This window comes from Balaenoptera borealis (genome assembly GCF_965194805.1).
Source record: "Balaenoptera borealis genome assembly, chromosome: 19".
Lineage (NCBI taxonomy): Eukaryota > Metazoa > Chordata > Mammalia > Artiodactyla > Balaenopteridae > Balaenoptera > Balaenoptera borealis.
Window position 1 is genome coordinate 21314138 of NC_138878.1, and position 26730 is coordinate 21340867.

At 35.9% G+C, this 26730-nt stretch overlaps 1 long non-coding RNA gene across 1 annotated transcript in view; it reads left to right on the plus strand.

The window, feature by feature from the left end:
- The window catches only part of LOC309617216, a 29214-nt gene extending 2484 nt beyond the window's left edge, over positions 1-26730 (plus strand). The window contains exon 2 of the long non-coding RNA XR_014237804.1: positions 29-26730. This is a non-coding gene — a long non-coding RNA (uncharacterized lncRNA). The remainder of the gene's footprint in view (positions 1-28) is intronic.

Below are 26730 nucleotides of genomic sequence, written 5' to 3' on the forward strand. Positions count from 1 at the left end.
AAAAAAAAAAAAAAATATTTTCTTCCAGTTCATAGGTTACTTTTTCATTTTGTTGATGGTTTCCTTTGCTGTGCAGAAGCTTTTTACTTCAGTGTAGTCCCACTTGTTTATTTTTGCTTTCTTTCCTGAGCTTTTGGTGTTATATCCAAAAAAAATCGCTGACAAAGCCAACATCAAGGAGCTTTTTTTGTATGTTTTCTTTCTTGTTTTTTAAGAATCAGTTAAGCTGATATTCTCAATTTTTCTACTACAAAAGGTAGATGGATACCTTTCTTTCTTTTTTTTTTTTAACATCTTTATTGGAGTATAATTGCTTTACATTGTTGTGTTAGTTGCTGCTGTGTAACAAAGTGAATCAGCTATACGTATACATATATCCCCATATCCCCTCCCTCTTGCATCTCCCTCCCACCCCTCTAGGTGGTCACAACGTATGTTATCTTCTAGTACTTTCATGGTTTCAAGTCTTATGTTTAAGTCTTTAATCCATTTTAAGTTAATTTTTGTCCATGGTGTAAGATAAGGGGCACACTTGTTTCTTGTTTTCTCAAACTATCAGTGACTGCTAGCATGTAAAAGTGCTGGCTTTTTTTCAACTATTTGCATTTTAACCATTACTGGCATTTAGTAGGCACAAACACTTGCAGTTTCAGCTGTCAAATGGAGACATAGGAATATAAGAGTGAAAACACACTATATAAATAAAAGCCCATTTCTACCTGTGTGACCAGGTTGTCTGACTTTGTCCTTCTGGAGTAGGGAAACCTGTTGGCAAGTGTATATGATGAAGCAAAACTTTGGTCCTTCTGCTCTTTTACTATGATTATTTGAGTTTCACCTTTGAAACTTGAAAGAAATTAACAATGCATGGAAGCAAATCATTGTGATCAGTTTCAAATTGATTTTCTTTTTCTTTTTTTGTGCTTAGAAAAACACAGGTCCTTGCCATATCATATACTCATCACATATTTTAAGAAACTATCTAAGAGAGTAACTTTATAAAGTAGAATGTTCTATATGGTTGTAAACAAGTGTCCTCAAGTTCCAGTATGCATCCAAAACACTGGAGGTTTGTTAAAAGACAGATTGCTGTGCTGCACTCCCAGAACTCTGATTCATATGTCTAGGGTCTAGGGTGGAAGCCTAAGATGGCATTTCTAGCAGATTCCCAGGGAAAGCTAATGTGGTCTAGGGACTACACTTTGAGAATGATTACTCTACCCTAATTGCTCTGTAAGTCACATCAAATCATTCTTTTCTCTTAAAGAGAATTCAAAAAATTAGTGAAGTTGGAGATCATGGAACACTCTTCTCTATGCTGTTACACTAGCATAACCATTATAGCATAATGTATACAGTACATGAATGAAACATGTAGTACATTTATAAAGATTTTATTTGATATTTGAATCCAAACATACTTTGGAGTAATGTGGTCTAATAATTTCCACTGGTAATGTGTTTCTAATTTTTAAAACACATGATTTTTAACAATCTGTAAGGTATTTTTTCTTTCCTTTTCTTCCTTCCTTCTTTCCTCCCTCCCTTCGTCCCTCCCTTTTTCTACCTTCTTCCCTTTCTTTCTTCCTTCCTTTATTCCTTCCTTTCCACAGAAAAATTTTAATATATGTTTTCATGTCCAGACAAAGCTGAATCCCATTTGCAGGAGCATAGTGCAGGAGTATAACTCTGGGAGGCTACGAGGTGGGTATTATTATGATGCACATTCATGCCCTCACCTGTGGAATTTAACACCTTAATACATGCCAATAGGAAAAGAATTAAGCAACTAAATCATTTCCATGCCTATAGAAACATGCCACATTTCTGTTTGCCCAGCGATGGTGCAAACATCATAAATTCTGTTTTGAAGTAGATTTTTTAAAAGTGTAATCTTACATAATGCGTTTCTTGCCATTTCACTCTGCTTATGATTTGATGGTAGGACAGCGCACACATATGAGGAGGCGAGAAATGTAGAGATATATCCCTCCCGACCCCCTGACTCTACACTGTGAGTCTATAATTTAAGTGAACTTCCTTTGGAGCTGTGAGAGGACGGGCTGGTGAAGTTTGGTAAGCAGTTTAATTTTTGATTGTCACCTTCTTGTGAAAGTTCGCAAGAAATAATTTGTAGTTTACGTCTTTCTTTTTTTTTTGGGAGAAGTCCTGGAGTGAAAAGAAAAGAAGGATAAGCAATAACAAAAAACAAGTATTGATGTTGTTTTTGCAAATACAACACTTTTCTGTGAGTCTGCCAATTTTGTCACCTGTAAAATGGACGGGGAATGGATTAAGTAACCTACCAGTTTCTTGCATAAAAGATGTTTTAATACTTTCATCCTTTAGGCATGATGGGAGCCCATTTAGTAAACATGTTGAGGATCCCACTGAACATATCTGCACATATTTCTTCACATGTGTGCTTGTTTGGCAGCACCTTGCCTTCATGATGGCTGTCTAACAAATAAAATTGTGTAATTTTTCTTTTTCAAAAGTGACTTACATATATATATTTTCCCCTAAACATTTGGGTAAACAGTATTATTACTCCTGCACAATCATGGAAAAGTGTTTGAAATAATGGAGAATGCAATTTAGAATTCTGACGTAATATGTTCTCAACCTTTGGCAAGGAACCTGTATTCTTGGTTCTCCTCAGTTCAGTTCATCCATGGCTATACTGCTTTTAATTTGATTATGCTTTCTATGTTTTTTATGGAAGATCTACAATTAAAAAAAATACACACATATTGGAACTAAAATACCTAACATGATGTATAAAAACAATTTATGAGTGTGACCACTGGTATTTAGTCAGAATTCTTTTATATATGTTCCTGATATTTATTAGAATATATTTATGGGAGCATCTGATTCTTGCATATTGGGGCCCTGATTTATTTTCCTTATTATTTTCTGCTCTTTAAAAATAAGAGTCACTTTCTTCAGCTTCGAACTTCACAAATCTCTGATGAGGTCAGTGCTTTCTAAAGTAGAAGGCAATTTTATCCACTCCAAATGAACAATTAGCATAAATTCATCTTTCTTGCATAGGATGAATTCTCCATTAAGAGCACCATGGTTTATTTTGACATCTTCTGTATACTTCAGTAGCTTGAAGAATTCTGCATGCTACTATCCCAAAATGATTTTTTGCTTTCAAATTGCTGATCTTAATAAGATGGGCTTCCTTCATCTCCTATATTACCATATCATACCTAATGAAATCAGGTTCAGCCAAATTCCTGGATGATTGACCTTTATTAACTGGTAATTCAGAAACATGATTTCGTAAGGCTCTATCTTATAATGCACCAAAAAAAAAAAAAAAATGACATAAGTAAGACTGCTTTTCATTGGCCACGGAAGAAAAAGATTCTCTGGAATCCAGTCAAAATTAAGCTTCAAAATATGAGAATGATAGAGAAACAATGTGTACTCTTCCAGAAGATGACATTAATTCTGTTACTGTAATTATGTGGCTTTATGTGTATTGTATCTACTTTATTATCCTTGGACAATGCTTGAAAATGTGATATAATATTTTTTTTTATTGACTCTATTAAGGCTTTTGCAAGGAAATACATTTTTTTCCTCTAAAGATATTTCTTTCAAGAAACAATATACCATGCAATCTTCCTTCATCCAGCATTTTTGAAATTTCTTATGTACAAGTCGCTATGTGGGTGTGTAGGGAATACAGCCTAAACCTTTTACCCAGTCACCTTCTCTTTGTGAGGGACTAGTCTAGGCAATGTAAAAACAGAGACCAGGTTTGTACACTCAAAAATACAAAATTCAGGATGAGAAATAAATTGTCATAGTGTGCTTTGAATGGTGAGACAATGGTAATCATTGTTTGCAATGGAGGATAATTCTCAAGCTCAATGTGTTTCCATCTCCTCTTGTTCCCAGTCATCCTAACACTGCTGTGCACCCTTGTTCTTTCCCACTCATATTCTGAGGTGGATAGTTTTTAAGGCTAGAACTTTCCTAGCTGGATCCAGTTAAAAGCACAGGTAATTTTGCTTAGTTTGTTTTAAAGATTTTATTATAAATTGCTATAAAGACCAGAAATAAATAAGATAGCAAATATGGGGAAATTGTTAATGTTTTGTCACTTTTAAATTATTTATTGTCTTAGGTTTTTATCAGAAATAGGAATGTTAATCTGACACTTTTTTTTTTTTTTTGCACTGAAAGTCATTCTTTAGAAAAGAGAAAATATCAGTATAAATAAATACGGTATATCGGTTAGGGTTCTAGCAGAAAACAGATGGTTCACACAGACCAGATAATTGAAGAAGGGTTTATAAAAGATCATTTATTTATTTTTTAAATATTTATTTATTTATTTGGCTGCACCAGGTCTCAGTTGAGGCACACGGGATCTTCGTTGCAGTATGCAGGATCTTTTTAGTTGTGGCGTGCAGGATCTTTAGTTGAGGCATGCAAACCCTTAGTTGCGGTGTGTGGGATCTAGTTCCCTGACCAGGGATCGAACCTGGGGCTCCTGCATTGGGGGCGCGGCGTCTTAGCCACCAGACCACCAGGGAAATCCCTAAAAGTTCATTTAAATTGATGTGGCAGGGACATCTGCTTCCAGGAAGATGGAGTAGATACATATTTCCCTTTTCCTCTTGCTAAGTGTAACTAATAATTCTGGACATTTTATATAAAATAAGCATAAGGAACCTCCAAAAGATGAAAGAAGACACACTAGCTACAGACCTTGGGACTCAAGGAACAGTGCAGTGATGAGTTTCCTTGGTTTTCATTTTGTCTCATATATCCTAAACATGGAGTAGAAGAAGCCAGCAAGCCAGAAATCCCAATGGGCACAGATTTTTAAAAAGCCACCATAACAGCCTCTTCTTCTAGCCAAAGGACCAGGAAAAGGGTAGCTTAGCAAAATAGAAAATGTTTAGGCAATAATGTTCTGCTTCAGCCAAACACCAAGGAAAAACTGTGGCCCACCCCAGTCCACACCAGAAGGTTTCCAATGGGGAACTTAGACTTCCACCCTTACCAGACTGTAACAAGACACCGAAACCCCACTGCCAGAGTAGTGTTGGAAAAGACATGTGGGCAGTCGAGACTTTTATCTCCACCTGGATTTAAGGAAGCACACACCCATTCACCACTAGGCTTCCTCTGACATTCCCCCATGGTGAGTGGGTGCACTCCTTAAACCAGGTGGGGATGAGGTCCTTACTGCCTACATGGCTTCTCAGAAACCACTCCCAGCAGTAAGGTTAGGGTGCCTCATCAGAGCCTGGCCAGTGTGGAAGCCTAGGTTCTCTAGAACATTCACTGCTGCCCAGCACTAACAAGGCAACCCACCATCCCCTCCACTGACACCACTGGCAGTACAGGGAACAGTAAATAAGGCAAGTGAGCCCCTTGGAGAGGGTTAAAGAGTGGGTCTGGAGGGACAAACAGGGACTGTGCGACATATATAGACTTTGGGAAATCTTGACACTTTCTTCATGGGGACAGATCTGCTCAGAGTTATTCTTCTTGAAATCATTATCCAGAAGTCTTGGATATGCTCCTAACAACATATAGCTTTTAGTTGCAGGTAGTGAGGCTCAATTTTTTGGTCTGAAAATAGGAAATAGTAATAATTATCTCTAGTATTATAACAGAAATAAGAAAACAAAATTAAAACACTTAAAGTATCACTTGGAACAATGCAAATAGTCAATTATTTTTCTTCTCCTCTAGCCTGTTTCCTTGGACCTTTTCCTTTTGCTTGTCTCTTGCTTGCTCATAATTAGAGCAATGAATATTAAACCATTTATCAAATGCAACCTCTGTATTTGTTTCTGCGTAGTCACTTTTAGGCCCTGCCTTAAAGCATTCATGGCTCTACATACTGACAGGCATCCTGTTCAGAGAACTGATGCCAATACAAGTAACAGGGGAAATTCTGAAGAGAAGATAGATTGACTGTTCAGAGACTCAGAGAGTGGTAACTCAGTCATCATGGAGTTCAAGGCCTGGATTTAACTCTGCAAAGAAAAAAAAAAATCCTGTTGGATTCCCATTCAGGTGGAATCTCATATAAATATAACAAGGACAGAGCATGAAAAATGGTCAAGGAATTGAGAGACAGAGACCTCAAGACACTCGAGTGTCAAAGAACAAAAGGAGTAATAGTTATGATAAGAAGTAAGGTTAACTATCTAAGGTTCCAAAGGTGGGGACCAAGAAAATGACCACTAGATGCACTGAAGAAAAGATTATAAATGACCTATAGGAGGCAATTTAGTTAGAGGCTATATGAGATTACATAGGAATCAATGAGGCTTATTTTCTCTAAAGAAATAAACTTAATGTCTGAATTTTGCTATGTAATTAGTGAGAATAATGATGATGATAATGATGATGAGGATGATGATAATGACAATGATGATGATGATTTATATGAGAAGGCAAGTGTAGTACTGTTGGTTCATCCTTAGAGCCCATTACTGATTTGATCTTTTTGTTCATATTGTAACTTGTCACTGTGGTAATTGAAGGAAATATGGTACCCTGTTTTAAACAGCACAAGCTGTAAATTGGGATTCATCACAAATGAATATGATTTTTCCCATTTTATGTATTTTCCTTTAAAAGTTTCTGTCTGGGTATGTTTTACTCATGTGAGACTTCTGTCATACCATATAAGCCCATGAGAATTAGAGCTGTGTTCTAGACCTTACCAGTCTGTTTCACTTCGGAAAATGGTGTTCAGACTAGGGGGAGGGTTGACTAGTTCAAGAACTTTCAGATGTTAGAGAATGTACATGGCAATTTTGAGTAAAAGGAGCCTTCAACCAATTAAGCCAGAGAAAGTGATCAAGTGGAATGAAGTCACGGTTATGTGGAAATCTGGTTGGTTTGAAAAAAATGATCCATGTTGCTACTTCATACATTTATATAAACTGTCAATTTATTCATTAACTATTCAACCATTCACTAAATTGGTATGCACTATGGACAGACAAGCACTCCTCTTGGTCTTAGGGGGAAAGATACTTTATTGAGCTTATATTGAGGGAGAATAATGCTAAACACATCTAATGTAGTGGTAAATGCTATGAAGATAAAGTGAGAAAAGGGTCTAGACAGGATAATAAAGATAATTGAAGGGAGCTATTTTCGATTTGCTGCCAAGGGATAGCTGCTTGGAGAAGGTAGCATTTCACTGGATATCTGATTGAAAGAAGAGAGTTTAACTTGCAAAGATATCTGGCAAGGAAGTGTTCCAGACAGGAAATAGCAAGTGTAAAGGCCCTGATGTAGACATGAGCTTTGTATTTCCAGAACTGCAAATAAAATGAGTATGGCTAGAGCTGAATAGAAGAGCAGGAGAGTTTTGGGGGATATGGTCAGAATGGTAGTTAGGAATGATATTATACTTGACTTGGTAGGCTATGCAGGGAATTTTAATTTTATTTTGAGTGTGATAAGAACCCACTGGAGGTTTCTGAGCAGGTAAGGGACATTATTTTATTCACATTCACCCCATCTACTGAATGGAAGATATATTGTAGAGTGGCAAGGGTGAAACCAGGAAAACCAATTTAGGATTCCAGGCAAAAGACTATGGTGGCTTAGATCATGATGTAGCTGTGAAAGTTATGGGAAGATATCCTCTTCTGTATATGGTTTGAAACATGAATCCCCAAGAGTTTCTAACTGATTAGATGTTGGTATGAGGAAAAGAGAGGAATCATACTTAGGTTTTTGGCCTGAACAATAGAAAGAAAGGCAATGCCATTATTTAGCTACTCCCCTGAAAGCCACATTTTTCTTTCTGCACCACACTGGGTGATAATCCTTCCTGAAGATCAAAATCATGCTGTGACTATGAACGGGCAATTTGTATTCCTGAGTTCCTTCATCACACACAAGGGCAATAATCTATACATTATAAAAAGTGACTTAAATTTGTCAATATGGGGTTTCATTTTTGATAACTTTTGAAGTTTAGGTTGATGCTGAAAGTCAGACACTTAAGAAACCCTATTTTATATTCTATAGTGCAAGAGTTCATGGTAGCATTTTAAGACTTAAAAAATAAAAAAGAAGTTCCGAAATCTATTATCTTTTTATAGTGCCTAATAATAATTGTCTATGACTCATACAAATCAACCTTTCAAGTATCCTGTCATAAAATAAAGGAGAAGTCACAGAGTGTCTAACAAGAAGTTAGTAAAGAGAATAAATGCATAATAGTGCAGATTTCATTTGGCTTAAGTTTAAAACCCTCCAAACTTATCATTAAAGTTAATTTCTGATAACATGTCCTAAAACTACTCTTTCAAATTAATCTTCACCTTATAGTTCATATTAAGCTCTGAAAATCCTTTTATGAAGAGTAGAAAATGGTTATGGATCTACAGTAATTCCATCCCTGGTTTTCATTCAAAAATCAGAGAGGTGGGATGGGGTGATTTACATGTGGCCATACAATTATCCTGCCACAGAGATCCAGAAAATACAGATGCAAACTCAGTGTAAAATAATACAGAAACTGAAAGGAATGACACACCATGTAGCTTTAATAATCACTTCATCATCAACTAGTGTCATGAATAAATTACCTTCTTAAGTGAGAAATTATAGACAGCCATACATAGCTGACCAAATCTGGCAATAGATATCTTCAGCAAATAAGGTAGAAATACTGTATTTAATTAGTTTCCTTTTTTGGGACTTATACAAAAATAGGATTAAAAAAAAAAAGACAGTATAAAAACATCCATCTGACATGCATAATGCCACGCCTACCAAGACACCTGGTGTTAGCCCCACGGAAATACCTCAAACTCTCATTTGTTACATTCTGAAGTCTTTCTAGAAAGATTATTTTCATACTAAATGTGTTTGCTTGAGATGATTGGACAGAAGGATGAAAATTCAGAAGATACAGAGAACTTTTATTTGTCTCAGGTTGTATTTTGGTGGCCTATCCTGATTACCTATCTTTTTTTTTTTTTTTTTACCTTTGCAAAATGGGAACAATAACAGGAATAGCTACAGCTTTATTTTAAGGCTTCAACGAGAAAATGAAGATTTAGACATTTAGAATACCCCAATTGTAATGCCTTTGTGCCAGATTCATAAGCATGCACAATTTTGAATACCACAGCAATGTATACAGCTCAGCACACATTGTAGCTGAGGACTTTCTATAGTTTTATTGGTTCAGTTCAGTCATCTGTTCCAAGGAATATTATGAGATCACATAGATCACTCTATGATATAGTAATCTCTCCTTTCTTGGGACTAGGCCTTATGATGCAACGCCATATAATCTTTCTGTTGGAAAGGCTCTTAATGGTTGCACTGCATGTCTTCCCTTTGATACTTTGAATCTCCTTTATGATGTCCCTGAAAGTTGTCACTGTGACCTACTTGAGTACTTTTAAAGAAGAAAGACCAGTCCTTTCCAGTCTGGTGATGGAAAAAGAGCACTGATCCAAGAGGCAGAAGTGGTTTTTCTACTTACCAGGGTCCCAAAGTAGCTCTCCCTACTACTCAGAATCTCTTCTTTATGAAACATGATTTCTGTAGAAATGACCTCAAACTATTTCTTGAGCCTTGAGATTCTGTTATTTTGAGGTGCTCCATTTCATTCTGTTACCTTTTGTTGTCTAGAGCTCTTCATACATACATAGTTACTAGCAGGAAAATGGCTTATTTTAGTATATATCACTTGGTAGACTATTGTGCAGCCATCAAAATGATAAATACAAATCCACATAAAAATCTCAGAATGTAATGTTAAATGACATGCAAGAGCACGTACCATGATACAGCTATTTTTACATAGGCCTGCTTATGGACAAAATCAGAAGAGATTATGCCATTATGAACATGTATATTAGAGGAAAGAATTATGTATACCATTTTCCCACATTTTAAATAATATTTCTGTACTTTAAGTATAGCATTTTAAACAGACAAGAGAATAGACAGATCTTTATACTGAAGCAAAATAATCACCCTGCAGCTTTCACCCCCTGTCTTCACTCCCTCCCCCAGAGAGAATCTAGTTATTCTCTCTGGGCAGCCTTCCAGTAATTTGAAGGTGAACTTCATAATGGTCTATGTTTTTTCATCTAAGTCAAATACTCTGAGTTTCTTTGGTTATTCCTCCTAGGACATGGTCTTTTAGCCTGGGCAATTTAATTTTGTTTAATATTCTTTTAAAAGTTAACACCTAAAAATGAACATAGCATTCCTGTGGTAGTCTGACAAATATGGGACTATCACTGTCCTAGTTCTGATGAGTATGCAATTTCTATTACTGTAGCTGAAGATTAATTAGCTTTTGAACTAGCTGCATCACATGGTTGACTAGCAGTAGATTTTCTGTCATCTTAAAAGCCTTACATCTTTATACATGCATTGCTTCTCTGCTTTTTTCCACCTCTCACATTTTATTTTATCAAAATAATTCTCTTGGATATAATTTGAGAACCATATATATATCTAATTCTGTTTCCCAATGAAGTCAATAATATACCTTACTTTATATCCCCCACAAATATAACTTAAATGGAAAAGAAAATGCCGTTACGACATTAAAACAGAGCTTATCAAACTTTGGGGAACATGTGAATCAACTAAGGGACTTTTAAAAAATACAGATTTTTAAGCTCCAATCCAAGAAGTTCTTATAAGTCTGGTAGATGTGGAGCCCTGTGACTTGGTTTTGAAGACACTCCCAAGGTTGTTTGAAGCAGGTGATCCAGGAACCCACTATGAAAAACTCTAACCTAAGAGAACTTCCATTTTCTGAGCTGTGCTCAGTCAGTAATTACATTAATTACTTATATAGTTCTTTATTTTTTTTTACTGGAGTATAATATTTTTTAAAGATTTTGTTTTTTGATGTGGACCACTTTTAAAGTCTTTATTAAATTTGTTACAATGTTACTTCTGCTTTTTATGTTTTGGTCTTTTTTGGCCGTGAGGCATGTGGGATCTTAGCTCCCCAACCAGGGATCGAACCTGCACCCCCTGCATTGGAAGACGAAGTCTTAACCACTGGACCGCCAGGGAAGTCCCTATTGGAGTATAATTGCTTTACAATGTTGTGTTAGTGTCTGCTGTACAAGGAAGTGAATCAGCTGTATGTATACATATATCCCCCCCCTTGGACCTCCTGCTCACTGCCCCCCCTCATCCCACCCATCTAAGTCGTCACAGAGCACCGAGCTGAGCTCCTTGTGCTATACACCAGGTTCCTACTAGCTATCTATTTTACACATGGTGGTGTATTTATGTCAAACCTAATCTTCCAATTCGTCCCACCCTCCCCTTCCCCCTCTGCGTCCACATGTTTAGTTTTCATCAAAGACCCTGCCAAATTGATATTGTGGAAGAACCTTCTAGGTCCTAGACAATAGGATGAATCTGGCTCACTCAATTTCTACTGCATACCTAAGCACAGAAAGGTTTGAGAGGATGACTACGTCAAGCACTAAGGCTTTGCTAACTGTCTATGTGGGTGTACCCATCTACCTGTTCATTTGTGTTTGTTCATTCATCTAACAAACACTTATTTATTAAAGCTTATTATGTATCAAGTACTATGCTAGGATAGAATATAGGATAACCTTGTCTCATTAATAAGCAAACAAACAGAAAACAAAAACAACGAAGCAAACTAAATCATAGCTACTCGCCGGTCATTCTTAGATTCTCCTATCAAGTGTATAGCAGTGTTCCCCCTCAGTGTTCTTTTGACATGACTACAAATTTTGAGCTTACTCCTCCTCTTCCAACCCAGTCCTATATATTATTTCCTTGCTGGCTCTTTCCTTTCCTGCATTCTCCTTTATCCAAGTCTGCCTTCTCAGGGCCTAGCCTATTATTGTTCAAGGTCCTTCATATATTCACACAATGATCTGTTCAGCCAGATTCACCTGTGTTATCCCCATTTTACAGTTGAGAAAACTTGGGTGAAGAGAAGGTAGATAGTTTGACCAAAATCACAGAGATAGTGGAAGAAAGGGGTTAGAAAGTAGGTCTCTAACTTCTGTCTCAGTCTATTTCAGTTTCTCCATACTACTTTTGAAACTGCATGGTGCCTGGCACATTTTCACTTGACAGATGCTCATGTGAAAAAGGATGCATATAGATATGCCCCTGACAATACTAGGCAATTTAATGCTAGGACTTATTCCAAGTGAATATTGATGGCTCAGATTAATATAAAATACATTACTTTTGAGATCCACAGAATAAAAGTTAGGTGATAAGAATCCAGAGAATTCAGAGTGGATTACACAGAAGTAAATAAGTGTGTCGTATCCCTACTGTATCTAACCTATGGGTTACTCTAAAACCTAACCCTTCATGCTCAGAAAATTTCAGCCACAATAGCTTCCCTTCTGTTCTGAGAACATGAACCATGCTCTTTTTCAACTCAATATTTTTGAGGGTCCATTGCTCTCTTTCTGAAAAACTCTGGACCCAATTCATCAGAGGCCTCCTTCGAGTCATTCTGGCCCCCACACAAATGTCACTGTGTCACTGGAATCTTCTCTACTTTATCAAATGACACCTCTTTCCCAGTTACCTGGTATTAACTGACGCTGTGTTATCTTTCTCATAGCACTTTTGAATATCTGAAATAATCTTCCTTATTTATTTGTTTATTGTTTGTCTCCTCACTAAAATATTGATTGAGCCAGAGTAATTTTTTTTATTTATTTGCAAGTAAAATCCTAGAATAAAAACAGAATCTGCTATACAGTAAGCACACAATAAATGTGCAGATGAATGAAATAATGAATGTTAAGGTGTTATATGGAAAAAAGAAAACTCAGTGTGTTCAGAAAAAGAATAAGTAAGAAGAATGACCACTGTATCTATTCTGCGAAGCTGAATGTATGCTTCATTGAGGAAGTTCTGAGGGTTTTCATAAGATAAGAAAGCATTGCATAGTAATTTTCAAATCCCCCATTGTCCAGTTTCTTAATTTTTGAATAGGAAAACAAGATAAAAAATACCCAGGATGACTGTATTTCAAGAATGTTCCTCCAAATAGGTGCCTACTAGATATTTCAGATATATTAAAATTTGTCCATTGTTCAACATGATAACACTTTCTCAGTTCTACTAAATGTGAGTCTGGAAGTCATTATCAGTTGTTATCCCTTCTGACAGCTATTTGTCATCACTCCCTCCATTGGTTCCAACGATCTATACTAGCTAGAAATGATAAATGATAAAAGGAAATCTAGCTGTATTTTTCTCTTTCATTTCCTGAGAATCAAGCAGTAAGATCAGACTCTTGAACACAAGACTTTGTTTTTCCAGTTTATTTCCTTTTCCTTTCCTTCCTTCCTTTGTTTTCTTTTTCTTTTTTTTCTCTTTCATTGTTTTTTGGGTTTTTTTCTACATTGTTCCTGAAATTGTTTTTATTTGGTGCAACAGCATCAAGATTTCTGTAACTCTTCATTTGCTAAAGCTTGGCTTGAGCTTTGGGATATTTTAAGCTTTGGAATGTAATGCAGTGCAGAACACAGTACATAAAACTAATTAATGGTATTATGGCTTGCTCATTCACTTTATTTCTGGGAAATAACTGTCGTGGAAACTTTCAGCTTTCAATAATGAGATATACCTCTCCATTTGTTTTCTTCATATTGTCTGATAACAACTTTTTCCACGTTTAGAAAATCAATACATTACCCTTTGGAAAATTCTGCATAGAACTCTGGGGTGTTTTTTAATTGATTGGATTAAGTGTCAAGGAAAGAGAATATGAATGTCTACACGTATGGCTCTTTACTGCTTAAAGGACACAGAGGTGACTGGAGACAGTACAGACTCCCCATTTCTATAATCCTGCTTTCAAATTTGAATTTAATCACCCATTTGACATGTGACCTTGGGTCACTTTTTAATATCTCTGAACCATAGTTTCTTCATCTCATGCTTATGAAAATACGTCACAGGATTATTGGGAGGATGAAATGAGATAATCATTACATGGGCTAAAAACATTTATTTTTCCTTTACAGAAAGGGTAATGTGGATGGTTTGGCTGTCATTAAAAGAAACACATACACATAAAAACACACCCACACCCACACATTTACATAAGTGTACACACACAACAAATGTAATTTGATTAACAATAAGAATTTTAATTATCCAATTGGTACTTAATTTTATTAATCATGCTTTTATCAGTCTTCCTCTTTTTCATGATTACCTGGCCTTATCATGTAACATTCAGGGGTCAGGTGCTTCTGTTTTTGAAAGAGAAGTGGTCAGCATTCTTCTGCAGAGAACTGAGACAGGGATAACTTAATGTGGTTTTCAAGTGGAAGGTTCCAAAGTTAAGAAGAAGTTATTTCCTTTAGGGAAAGACTGCTATTATAAATATAGAATTATTTAAGGCGTATTATAATTTTTAAATGTTGGAATTTAAACATTTTTATCTTTAATATTTTTTAATTAAAAATCCTCTGGTCTGACACCTGAGATGGCAGAGTCATGTAAAGCAAAATTCTTAAGCAGATGAAATTCTTTTGGATAGATGTTTGATAGCAACTGACATTGTTCTCTGGATGTAAAATTCTGAAAGTGAAGGTCAACCGATAAAATCCTATGACACTGTTCTGCTAGACATAAGGCTGCTGTCTTACGAATGCTGTGAATGAAAGGTTGGGTGGAGAAGAATATATTGAGACTCCTATTTGATAGTCAGTGGAGGACAGAGATCCACTGAAATGAGAAAAACAAAAATATTTTCATTAGAAGGAAAAGCTAGGTTTGACTTAGAGGTTTTCATTGTTCTCATTGAACCAAAGGAAGGGAGATAAAGACATAGAAGAAGGACAACATTTAGTCTGATTGACCGTTGGGCTCACTTGAGATCACATTCCAAAGATACAAATCACTTTAAAGTTTGGGCCTTCCTCATCTATGAAATTTTCTGTTACACTGGCCATTTTTGTAGATCTCTGTATTTATTTTAATTGTATTTCATGTACCATTACAAATCTAATGCAGTATTGTAAGTTGAGTCTTGATATTTTAATGATATATAATAAATAATAAATTTCATTTAACCACCACTAAATATTTTTGTGTAAATGTTTATTTTCATATTAAAAAATTTCCCTTGTAGTATTTCTAGGCTCAGATATATTATAAAAGTGTTTAAATTTTTCAACATTAATGAAACATAGGTAGAAAAGTTGTGATAAGTAGCTGTAAAAAAAAAGTCTGCATTGTAAAAGATGATACTGAGTTAAAAAAAAAAGAGTTAACTATTTGGGGAAGTCATATGCAGATAGAATTTAAGCATTCCATGAGGAAATGAAGTTGCCTTTCAAATCTTTGTCACTCCTAATAGTCTCAATTTAACATTCGAAATATGTTGTTATAATCTATTTCCTAATGGAGTTTATAGTCAAGAAGGCAATATAGACTTTACACATAAATTTTAAAAATATAATCATCTAATTTTGATTTTGATGAATGCAAAAAAGTAGTATAGGTGATATTAGAAACTAACCTAGGCAGGAAATCCTGTTCAACCTAGGAAGGACATTTCAGGTGAACTTGGAAATATAAAAGGTGTTGCTCAGGAACTGTGTGAGTAAGGAAGGATGGAGGGAAATAAGTTCAGTCAGAATGTACTATATGTTTAAAAACCTTAGTCCTAGAAAAATAATAATTGATATAGCAAGGTATCTAAATGAGGACTTAATAACTGTTGCACAGAAAAAGAGGCAGAAAAGAATCTCAAAGGGCCTCCTAAGTAATGGTGAGGAATTTGGACTTTACTTGAAATTCAATGGGAAGTCATTGAATAATATTAAAAAGGAGACCTGTATAATCAGAACTGAGTTTAATAAATTCTATTAATGATCCACTGGCAGTCATTTCCCCTTCTCTGTTTCCATTTCCTCATCTATAAAATGAGAACATATGGTCATTTTTAATAGTTGCCTTTTATAGTTTATCATGCTATAGATTCTTTTCTGGCCGCATACAATAAATCAACCTATCATGGCACTGGGCATCTTATGAGTCATGGAGGAGATGTGACATTTAAATTTCATTCCAGTCTGGCCATTAGCACAATGCAGTGGAAAGAACACTGGGCAGGAATCACGCTTCCCACTCGTACTGGCTTTTGGGAGCTTGGAAGACACTTAGCTTGCAAAGCCCTACTTATTCCATTTGTTAAGTGGAAGGATAACAATACCTCACTGGTAAATTTTTCCATATGTGAAGTGATTTTTGTTAATGGCTTAACTCATTCCCTTCTCTGAGATATCTGAAAATGTGATTTAGTCTCAATTGCAACATTTTTCCATCTTCCTGCCCATGGCTACCATTTGTTTTTGTTTGTTTCTTTTGAAACCAGACAATCTTGGGATTTCTAAGATTAAAGGTAGTGTCACATACATGTGACAATATTCCCAAGCTTTCCCTATAAGTATGAAGGCATTTGGCATTGTTCATAAGCTAGTGAAGTATATAGTACAGGGGAGTATGACATATTAATTTAGATTTTAAAAATGAAAAACAACAATAATAGTCCATAAAGGAGAACTTAGTAATTGCCTGACTTAATTAAGGTGAGCTTACCTGGGCTTACCTCTTGAGCTGTGCCCAGGTACTATTCTTCACTTTACCAGTCTTACGTGTAGAGCCTGAGAACATCTGTGAAATTCTGTGGGGCTTCCCACTGCTTCTCTCTGATTTGAGCTACAGTGAAACCCATAGGGCCACATATGTGTCCTATTGACATGTTAGGATGAAAGGCTAGGCCTCAGGTATAACCACCACGTCTTTCTACTCCTGTTCAAATAGGTATATGATAGCAGTCCCTTATCTATCACCACTGCCATTTGCTTCCATGAAAAATAAGAGGCTAAAAGAGATTTCTTCCACAGCTGATGTGATACAGTTTTTTTGCTTTCCCCCCTAGTTTTTCATGGTGATGGTTTGTCTTCTATTTATGATTTGGAGCTGCAATGATGTGGCTGGTTTGACTTAAAGAGGTACCTTACTCTTCAAGGTAAAGAATAAATGCCAAACACAGAGAAATAACTTGCCCCAAGGAACAATGTAAGGGAAATATCAGGACCATAACATAAAGAAATATGTTTTATATATATATGTAAAACATATAAAATATATATATAAGTAAATAATATATATTTGGGGGGTGTGGAGAGAGTGAGAATGATAGTACTAATTTTCTCATCATACATAATCAAAGAGAAAAACAATCAAAAGCCAACCTCTCTTGTGACCACCTAGAGGGGTGGGATAGGGAGGGTGGGAGGGAGGAAGACACAAGAGGGAAGAGATATCGGATATATGTATATGTATAGCTGATTCACTTTGTTACAAAGCAGAAACTAACACACCGTTGTAAAGCAATTATACTCCAATAAAGATGTTAAAAAAATAAATTAATTAATTAAAAAAAAAAAAAAGCCAACCTCTCCCTGGATGTATGTTTTAGGTTCAGGGAGGTGTACCATGGCACTTTTTAAAAATCTACTAATAATTAATAAATGCCACAGTGTTTTTGTTGTCAAGCAGTCAGCCCACTATGTCTAAATGCCCTTGTTCCTGTATACATCCTTTGGGAAGGCCTAAAAAAATTATTTGCAATAATTTCTACTACCTCCAATATATTGTTTTAAAGAGGTAGTGAGATGAAATGGAAAGATTATAGGTTGAGACTGGAAAGACAAATTTGAGAGCTAGGGGTACTGTGTACCCTTGGGAACATCTCTTGCCCTCTCTGAGCCTCATTGGTATTGTCAGTAAATGGAGACGATTCAGTAAATGCTCTCAAAAATCCCCATATTTGGAAATCTACTTTCCTGTCATTTATAAAAACCTCCATAAAGATACAGTCAGAGGGAAATAGAAGAAACTTAATTCAGATAAATGTTCTCACGGATTGCATTTGCAGTTTGTTCTAGACCAGTTTTAAATTGGAATCATTAAACTTCAACTCCCATGATGCTCCAGAGGAAACAATAAAGGTAGTTTCAGTAGACAATATCAGGAGTAGGGAGGTTTCCACGGTTTCATCATGTTTTCTCACGAGTTATATTGAGATTTTGGAAGAAAAGAAATAAACCAAAAAAACACATAGAATAAAATATAAATTTCATCCTACAGTATTGTAATATCCATGTGCTGAAATAAAAGCTATCTAATAAAAATAAAAGCCCAAATAGAAGAAATAACAAGGATAAATTCACCTTCATGGACATCACTGTGCTTTCTTATGAGTTACCACAGTATCCCCTGAATATGCTGGGTCTTAAAACAAGCAAACAAACAGATAATAACATATATATATATAGAGAGAGAGAGAGAGAAATTCAAAAATTCAACCTGTTTCTCTGAACTATGAAGGTTTGGGCTGGAAATGCACCATACAGTTACTGTCTTCCTTGCAAGTATATGAAGGAAGTTCTTTTAATAAATACACCCTCTCCTATGTGGATACTTTCCTAGCCTTCCTCATCAAGTAGAGATAATTATTCTCTCTTTTCTCACACTTTCACCCTCTGGTCTTTTTACTGTTGAGTTATCATTGCACATTTCAATTTATTTGTTTCTGTGCCAGCTCCCTATTTTTCCTGGGTTGCACCTTGGGTTCAGTTTCAGTGTCTCTTTTAGTGTCTTTGTTGCCACAACCCACCAGAATTCCTGGCACATATTGGGCCTCCACTAATGCTTGTGGAACCAATTTAAATTAATTATACCAAATTGTCCTGCCTGAAGGTAAGTTTATTTTAGAGAATATCATTAATACAATTTTGTTTCACCAAGCCTGGGTATATATTAGGGTCATCTAGTAAATTGTTAGAAATATAGATTCCTCGGACATCCCAGGAGCTGATTCGGTAAGAAGGAAGCCAGGAATCTATAATTTGAACAATCCTGCATATTTTTATTCAGCTTTCCTGGCTGTAGCCATGTGGATGGCTTTTGGACAAAGTGATATATACTATGTGCTTTGAGGACACAGAACATGGAATTCTCCAGCATAGCCATTTCCAGTCTGTTTGGAACTTCTGCTTATCCTCAGTGAAGCCCAGTTAAGTTTTTACCTTTAGTGCTGCAGATAAGACATACTATCTCCTTCCCCCGTGTTTTATAAGAACTCTGTGATAATGCATAGAGCACCTGTCACATAGTAGAGGTTCAAAATATTGTAGCAAAGTTTATATTAGCCCTACAGCCCACCCCAGCGCTAACCTCAAGTAGGAGCTCTTTGATGCTACTTCATTTTGCTCTTTGTCAAAGTCATATGATGGGACCACTTCATTGGAATTTTAAATGGCAGGGAAAAGGGAGTAATACATCTTCTCCTTCTCCTGTGGCTGGACATATATTTAGGTAGGACTTTTCCATCTTCTTTGGAGAACCTCTGCTCAGGAAGGCTAAGTGGTACATGAGGATAGATTCAGTTGAAAAGGTTAAGCAGGCCTAATTCTGTCACAGGCATTAGTACAGAAGAGTAGAAGACATTCTGAACTCTTAGGTGCTAGATACCAGGTAAGCAGATAGGCAATCAAACATTTTTGTCTTGAGGGGTTTCTGGTCACAAGGTCACATCTCATAATAGAATCATATCAGAAAATATGACTGAGTATTGCAAACTTGAGAATGCAACTATTTGGGAATTAAAGATATATCATTTCATTTGTTTGAAAATATTTGTTCAATGCAATCAATATGCTACACATTGTACCAAGTACTGAGAAGAAAAGAATATAATTAAGGGTTGGTTCATAGCCTCTAGTAGCTCAACAGTTGGGGGTAAGACCATAATATAAACAAATCCATGGAATGTTTTTTTAATGTTTTAAGAAGATTGTAGCCCAGGGAGCACAAGTAGACACGGAAGCTGAGTAGAAGAGTGTCACACCTAGCCTAACAGTCAAGGACATGATTCCTGACCTAAGACTCATGAGGCAGGTAGAAGCTAACAAGTTGAAAAGGGGCACATAAGAAATTTAAGACTTTAGTAAGAATGAGAAACAGCAAAAGGATTGCTCTTCCTTGGGGTTATTGGGAATGTGTACCAGTGATACTACCTTGTATCTATCCTTTCTAGAAGGAACAAAGCTATGTGACCTCAAGCATGACATGTAAATTCTCTGATTCTTGATCTGAAAATCCTCACAGTACTATTGGAGGATGAAATAATACAATTTATATAAATAGTTACATACCAGTATGTCAAATTAACTAGCTTAGAATTTCCCAAATTATCTAACATAGAGTTTGGGTATAGAAAAGCAATTCCATTGAAAAAGTGGACAGCATTAGGGTGTGGTCACAATTATTTCAGATGATGACAAACTCATTTAAGTTCTCTGATAAGTGATAATAATTTTTTGAGAAAATGTGGATCAGATCACTCTTGATCTTTCGGGGTACATAAATCAAACTGACATAGAATTGCTAAAATATGATCAAGTTAAAGAAAGCAGCAGTCTCAAATATAAATATGAAGGATATTTGCTCTTTGTTGACCCTTTATCATTCATCCCTGAGTGGGGACATAGTTCTTTTAAAGTTAAACAAAAGATGTAGATCCTCAAAAGATATTAATGCTCTTGCAGAAGAAAATGTTTGAGGAAATTAAAACAAATACGGTGGTATCACCACTTTATAGGGAGCGTTCTGAGGGAAAAAATGAAAAGGGAGGCTCAAGAGAGAAATTTTCATCTTAGAATCTATATTTAATTTAATGCCTATTTTTGTAGGCAGTTAAAGATGAGGAATTTTAAGTGTTGAATGGTTCATTAAAGATGAAGAAGACATGGCCTCTGACTCCAAAGATTCTAACTAAGATGACACAATTAGAAATAAATCATTAATTCCATGAATTCTACAGAAGAGTCATTTCCAAATGGTGTAGGGAGGGCACTGCCCATTCTTCCTATAAGGAAGGAAGTCACAGAAAGAAGGCTTTACAAAGGGGGCAACAATTTGATCTCGAAGAATGAGAAAAAATTCAATACATCTGCATAGGATTAAGGGAAAATGACATTCCAGAAAGAGGGAATAGTGTATGCCAAAGCAAAATGATGTGTTTATAGAACTGTAAGTAATTCAGTATGACTGAAGTACAGGTTGAGTGCAGAATTGCCTGAAGAGGCAAGCAAACATATACTCTCCAATTGCTTTACAGGTGATGCCATGGAGAACCATTCAAGATGTCCAACACATTTGCCTGCTTAATTTTTTGTTATTCTCTACATGTGTATAGGCAAGTAATATATAGTTATCAAGTGCTTTTACATGCAATATCCAATTTAATTATTATATCACTATGAAGTAGCCATGGCTAAGAATTTTGCAGGTTAGGAAAGAGATATCCAGAGAATGAAATTACTTGAGTAATCTCACTCAGATTAGTGACAGATCTGAGAATAATTTGGGTATGTTAATACACTGTTTAAGTAGTAGTGAGGATTATCTAATTTCCTAGATGCAAATGAAAGTTAAAAAGTCAAATGAGATGTATCAAAACCAAAAAATTAAATAGAGGTTCATACAGTCTAAGACAAAGTCAAGCCAAAATGTTGGACATCCAGAATGGTTGGAATGATTGAATGCCACTAGCTCAATCCCTGTCTCTGTCTCTTCTCTCTCTATGCCACATTTTTTTTCTCTACAGGTACACTTTTTTTTTTCCTCTGCATATGTTTTTTTCTCTGAAGTTTCACATACTGGGAAATATGACCACTGACAAATTCTAATTTTGTATTGTATGACTGACCCAACACTTTCTCTGGTCTTGTGTTTAAAAAAAAAAAAATTTGGCTAGGGGCCCAGCTCTGGATGAATCAAGTCAGATGTGCTGTGGAGGTGGTGAGGAGGTTATGCTGCACTCACATGTGGTTGAGGGGAAGAACACACAATCCTGGAGGTGACCACAAAAGAGTCAGTTTCACTTTTCAGAACTATAGTATGTTAAATAAAAAGTGGAGGAATGCTCTCATTAATGCCATGTCATAACTTTGAACTGCAATAGTGATCTGTAAGCATTTCTGTTCCTAAGCTAAGCTGCAGTTACCTATTTCAGCCGCTGAGTTATCTTGCCATCATTTCCCTCCCTTGGAAACCTCTAAGAGTAGTGTGATATGATAGGTACAGTATTTTACAGCCAGCCAGAAAGACTTTGGTTCCATATACAGCTTAGTCATTAATTTGGCAGTTTTATTGTATACACATCCTTTCACCTATCTGAGCCTACAGTTTCCATACCAGGAAAATAGGTATAATAATGCCAGCTTTGTAAGGATGCCTGGATAATTGGAGTTGGCAAGCAGTTCACACAAAAATAGTCTCTCTATAAAATGAAAAGAGTAATATTTCCAACAAAAGAAAACAAAATAAGTCGGTTCAATTAAATGTAAGGTCCATAAATGCAGTTACCTGGCTTACCTTAGTTACATTATATTTTCAGTGCCTGACACATAGTCAAGGCTCAATAAATATTTATTAGGAAAACAAATATTAAAATAATCAAATAATTAATTAAATGAATAAGTAAGGAGTTGGATGTAATTTATTTAATGAGAAAATTGAAAGATACATAATAATCAGAATATTAATGTTTCTCAACTTCAGGCAAGTCTATAAAAAAATATTGTCAAACCCTATCAAATGAGCTAAATTAAAACAATCAGCAGATTTCAAAATAGTTGGTAGTGCTAAAGTGTATTGAATATTGGTAATCGATGGAAATCTTTATGTTTAAAAATATGGAAAATCAAAGTTTTATGTTTTCTATATAATTACAGGGAATTAAATTGTATAAAACTGGTGGGAAATCAAAAGAGATCAACCCACCAACAAAAAAAGAGCTTTAACTTTGATGAACTCTCACTAATACAAAGGTTCTTGGCCTTCTATTGACAAAACACTGTATTTTAATCAGGACTTTACTGAAATATAGGTGAAGCTGCCATTCAGGAGAAGGGAAAATAATGCAAACAGTTTTACACTGTCTATATGTAAATCATTTTATCTTTGTAAATCAATCCCCTTCCAATAATTTTAGGATACACAAAAAAATTTTATACTGCTTTTTCAGGGTTAAGGAGTGTAATCACCAAAATTGATAAATGTTGTTGAAATCAGAATTAATAGCATAGTTATCTAACATTGGATTTTTCTGATTACAGCTTTGACATTGGTAATAGTTGCTGTAATACAATAATGACCTTTTCTCCTTTTACTGTATTTCACATCATTTATTTATTTATTTAGCCTCACTTTCTCTGTTTTCAATATACAGTTGTCCTTTGGTATCTAAGACCCCTGCGGATACCAAAATACACAGATGCTCAAGTTTCTTATATAAAATGTAGTATTTGCGTATAACCTATGTTCATTGTTCCATATACTTTAAATCATCTCTAGATTACTTATAATACCTAGTACAATATAAATGCTATGTAAATATTTGCCAGTGGATGGCAAATTCAAGTTTTGCTTTTTGGAACTTTCTGGAATTTTTAAAAAAATATTTTCCACCTGTGGTTGGTTGCATCTGCAGATGTGGAACCCAGGGATGTAGAGGGCAGAAATGCCCTCCCTTCCGCTTTTCTGGGTTCTCTTTGGTGATCTGCCTTTATAGTATACTGTGTTTGGAGGGTGTATACTATGAAATTACATATCTAAGACAGCACATACCTTTCTGGAATAATCCACCTTCACAGTAATGTTAGGGAATGTACTATTCCCTGCCTCTAAATCCTGCTGGAGCAATTCTAACCAAGAGTGGTTTGTGTTGTGAAAGCCCACTAAGGAGATTTATGGGACTTCCTTCACCAGAGAGCTGTGTCCAGGCTAATTATATGCACTGGACCCTGAGTCCTGGGAATAATGTCATTCAGGAGTCACAATGCCCACTCTCACTCCTGGCCTTATTTGTGACCTTAGCTATGAGCAGGTCCAGCCACCTGCACTCATTAGGGCTAATTTAATAAATTTCTAGGGCTTCAGATTCTTCAAATGTGCCTTAGGGTCACTACATAGGGTGCCTCAGATGCTTAAACATAGAGTTACAGATCTACATCCCTGACTAGACTGGACCAGCTTTATTTTTCTGACCTTATACTGTTGTAATTCAGGTAGAATTTTATTTGAACAAAAAATTGGTCAATTTTGATATTCTCAGACTTAAAATAAGACAGAAAATCTCAGATTTTTAGACTATAAGATCCCATGATAATCTCAGTTGTAATTTAAATATTGAATGGAAATTATGGTCACTGTAGGTTCAAAGCTTTCATTTTGCTACCAACTTGGAGTGCTGTGTTGAAGATACTAAATTTTTAGTGTGATGTCAGCCATCAAACCTAGAAAGAAGGGGGACTTATAGTTGTTGACACTAATACTAGGTTAACAGTCTCATTTTTGTTTGCTTGTTTGTTTTAGATGAGAAATGTGTATCTCTAAGCAAGGAATCAATTTGTCCAATATCACAGTGATTAGATAATATTAGGAATAATTTGGAGAATTGTGATACTATAACAATTTCACTTCCCTAGATAATCTTAAACAAGCAATCCTATTGACAGTAACACAAATAGACTCATTGTTTATGTACCACTTAGGAAAATCTTGAAATGATGTCTTTGATATCATCATTCAGAGCATTTTAGGAATTTACTAGGCCAGGATGAGCAAAATAAAGAAGAGAAAGGAGGGATGTCCCTGATTCCATCCTACAAAAAATGTACAGAGTCAACACCTTGTACCTTGAGTGAAGAAAGAAAATATCTGCAGAGCACAGACTTTGTGCCAGGTAGCATTCACATGCACAACTTAACATATCCTCTCAACAGCTCGTCACCAATGACTAAGGGGAATAGGTGTATAACAGTTCAGCTTTCTTGCTCTTTGGGTGGGATAACTCCAAGGCACCTTCTCTACTATTTCCCAGGTTTTTCCAATGGGATTGAGCCCCAGTTGCCTATAGTAGTAACCTGTTTCTTTAGGCTCCCTTAATCAATTTCCTTCCTTCTTCTATGTCATTTCCTCACCCTATGATGTTCCCTGTGATCATTTCCCAAATTACCAACTTGTACTTTAATACTTATCCCAGAGTCCTGTTTCTGAAGCACTCTAAATTTAAGACACCCAGTTGCTAATTCATGCACTTGGGTTTCCTATCTAGCTTCCTCTAACTATAAAGCCCATGGTTTGTTAGCTGTGCAATGCTGTTGTCTATAAATGGAGAATATAATCTTTTATAGTGTTTATGTATTTTTTAGGCAGGTGGGATTTTTCCCAATTGTGGATTCAATTTTAAATTTGATTTCACAAAGTAACACGTTTTTACAGTGTTAAGATGAAAGCACACATGGGCTTATTAAAAACAATTGAATATTGGACTTCCCTGGTGGTCCAGTGGTAAAGAATCCACCTTCCAATGCAGGGGACGCAGGTTTGATCCCTGGTCGGGGAACTAAGATCCCACGTGCCACGGGGAAGCTAAGCCTGCACTCCACAACTACTGAGCTTGTGCGCTCTGGAGCCCACGTGCCACAACTAGAGAGAGAAAACCTGCACGCCACAACTATAGAGAAGCCCTTGTGCCTCAACAAAGAGCCCGCATGTCGCAACTAAGACCCAACACGGCCAAGAAATTTAAAATAATTTTTTTTAGTGTATAGAAATGCGAGAGATTTCTGTGCATTAATTTTGTATCCTGCTACTTTACCAAGTTAATTGATTAGCTCTAGTAGTTTTCTGGTAGCATCTTTAGGATTCTCTATGTATAGTATCATGTCATCTGCAAACAGTGACAGCTTTACTTCTTCTTTTTCGATTTGGATTCCTTTTATTTCTTTTTATTCTCTGATTCCCTTGGCTAAAACTTCCAAAACTATCTTGAATAATAGTGGTGAGAGTGGGCAACCTTGTCTTGTTTGTGATCTTAGAGGAAATGGTTTCAGTTTTTCACAATTGAGGACGATGTTGGCTATGGGTTTGTCATATATGGCCTTTATTATGTTGAGGAACGTTCCCTCTATGCCTACTTTCTGCAGGGTTTTTATCATAAATGGTTGTTGAATTTTGTCGAAAGCTTTCTCTGCATCAACAGATGAATGTATAAAGAAGATGTGGCACATATATACAATGGAATATTACTCAGCCATAAAAAGAAACGAAATTGAGTTATTTGTAGTGAGATGGATGGACCTAGAGTCTGTCATACAGAGTGAAGTAAGTCAGAAAGAGAAAAACAAATACCGTATGCTAACACATATATATGGAATCTAAGGAAAAAAAAAAAAGGTCATGAAGAACCTAGGGTAAGACGGGAATAAGGACGCAGACCTGCTAGAGAATGGACTTGAAGATATGGGGAGGGGGAAGGGTAAGCTGTGACAAAGTGAGAGAATGGCATGGACATATATACACTACCAAATGTAAAATAGATAGCTAGTGGGAAGCAACCACATAGCACAGGGAGATCAGCTCGGTGGCTTGTGATCACCTAGAGGGGTGGGATGGGGAGGGTGAGAGGGAGGGAGACGCAAGAGGGAAGAGGTATGGGAACATATGTATATGTATAACTGATTCACTTTGTTGTAAAGCAGAAACTAACACACCATTGTAAAGCAATTATACTCCAATAAAGATGTTTAAAAAGAAAAAAAACTTAAAAAAAAATTTTTTTTT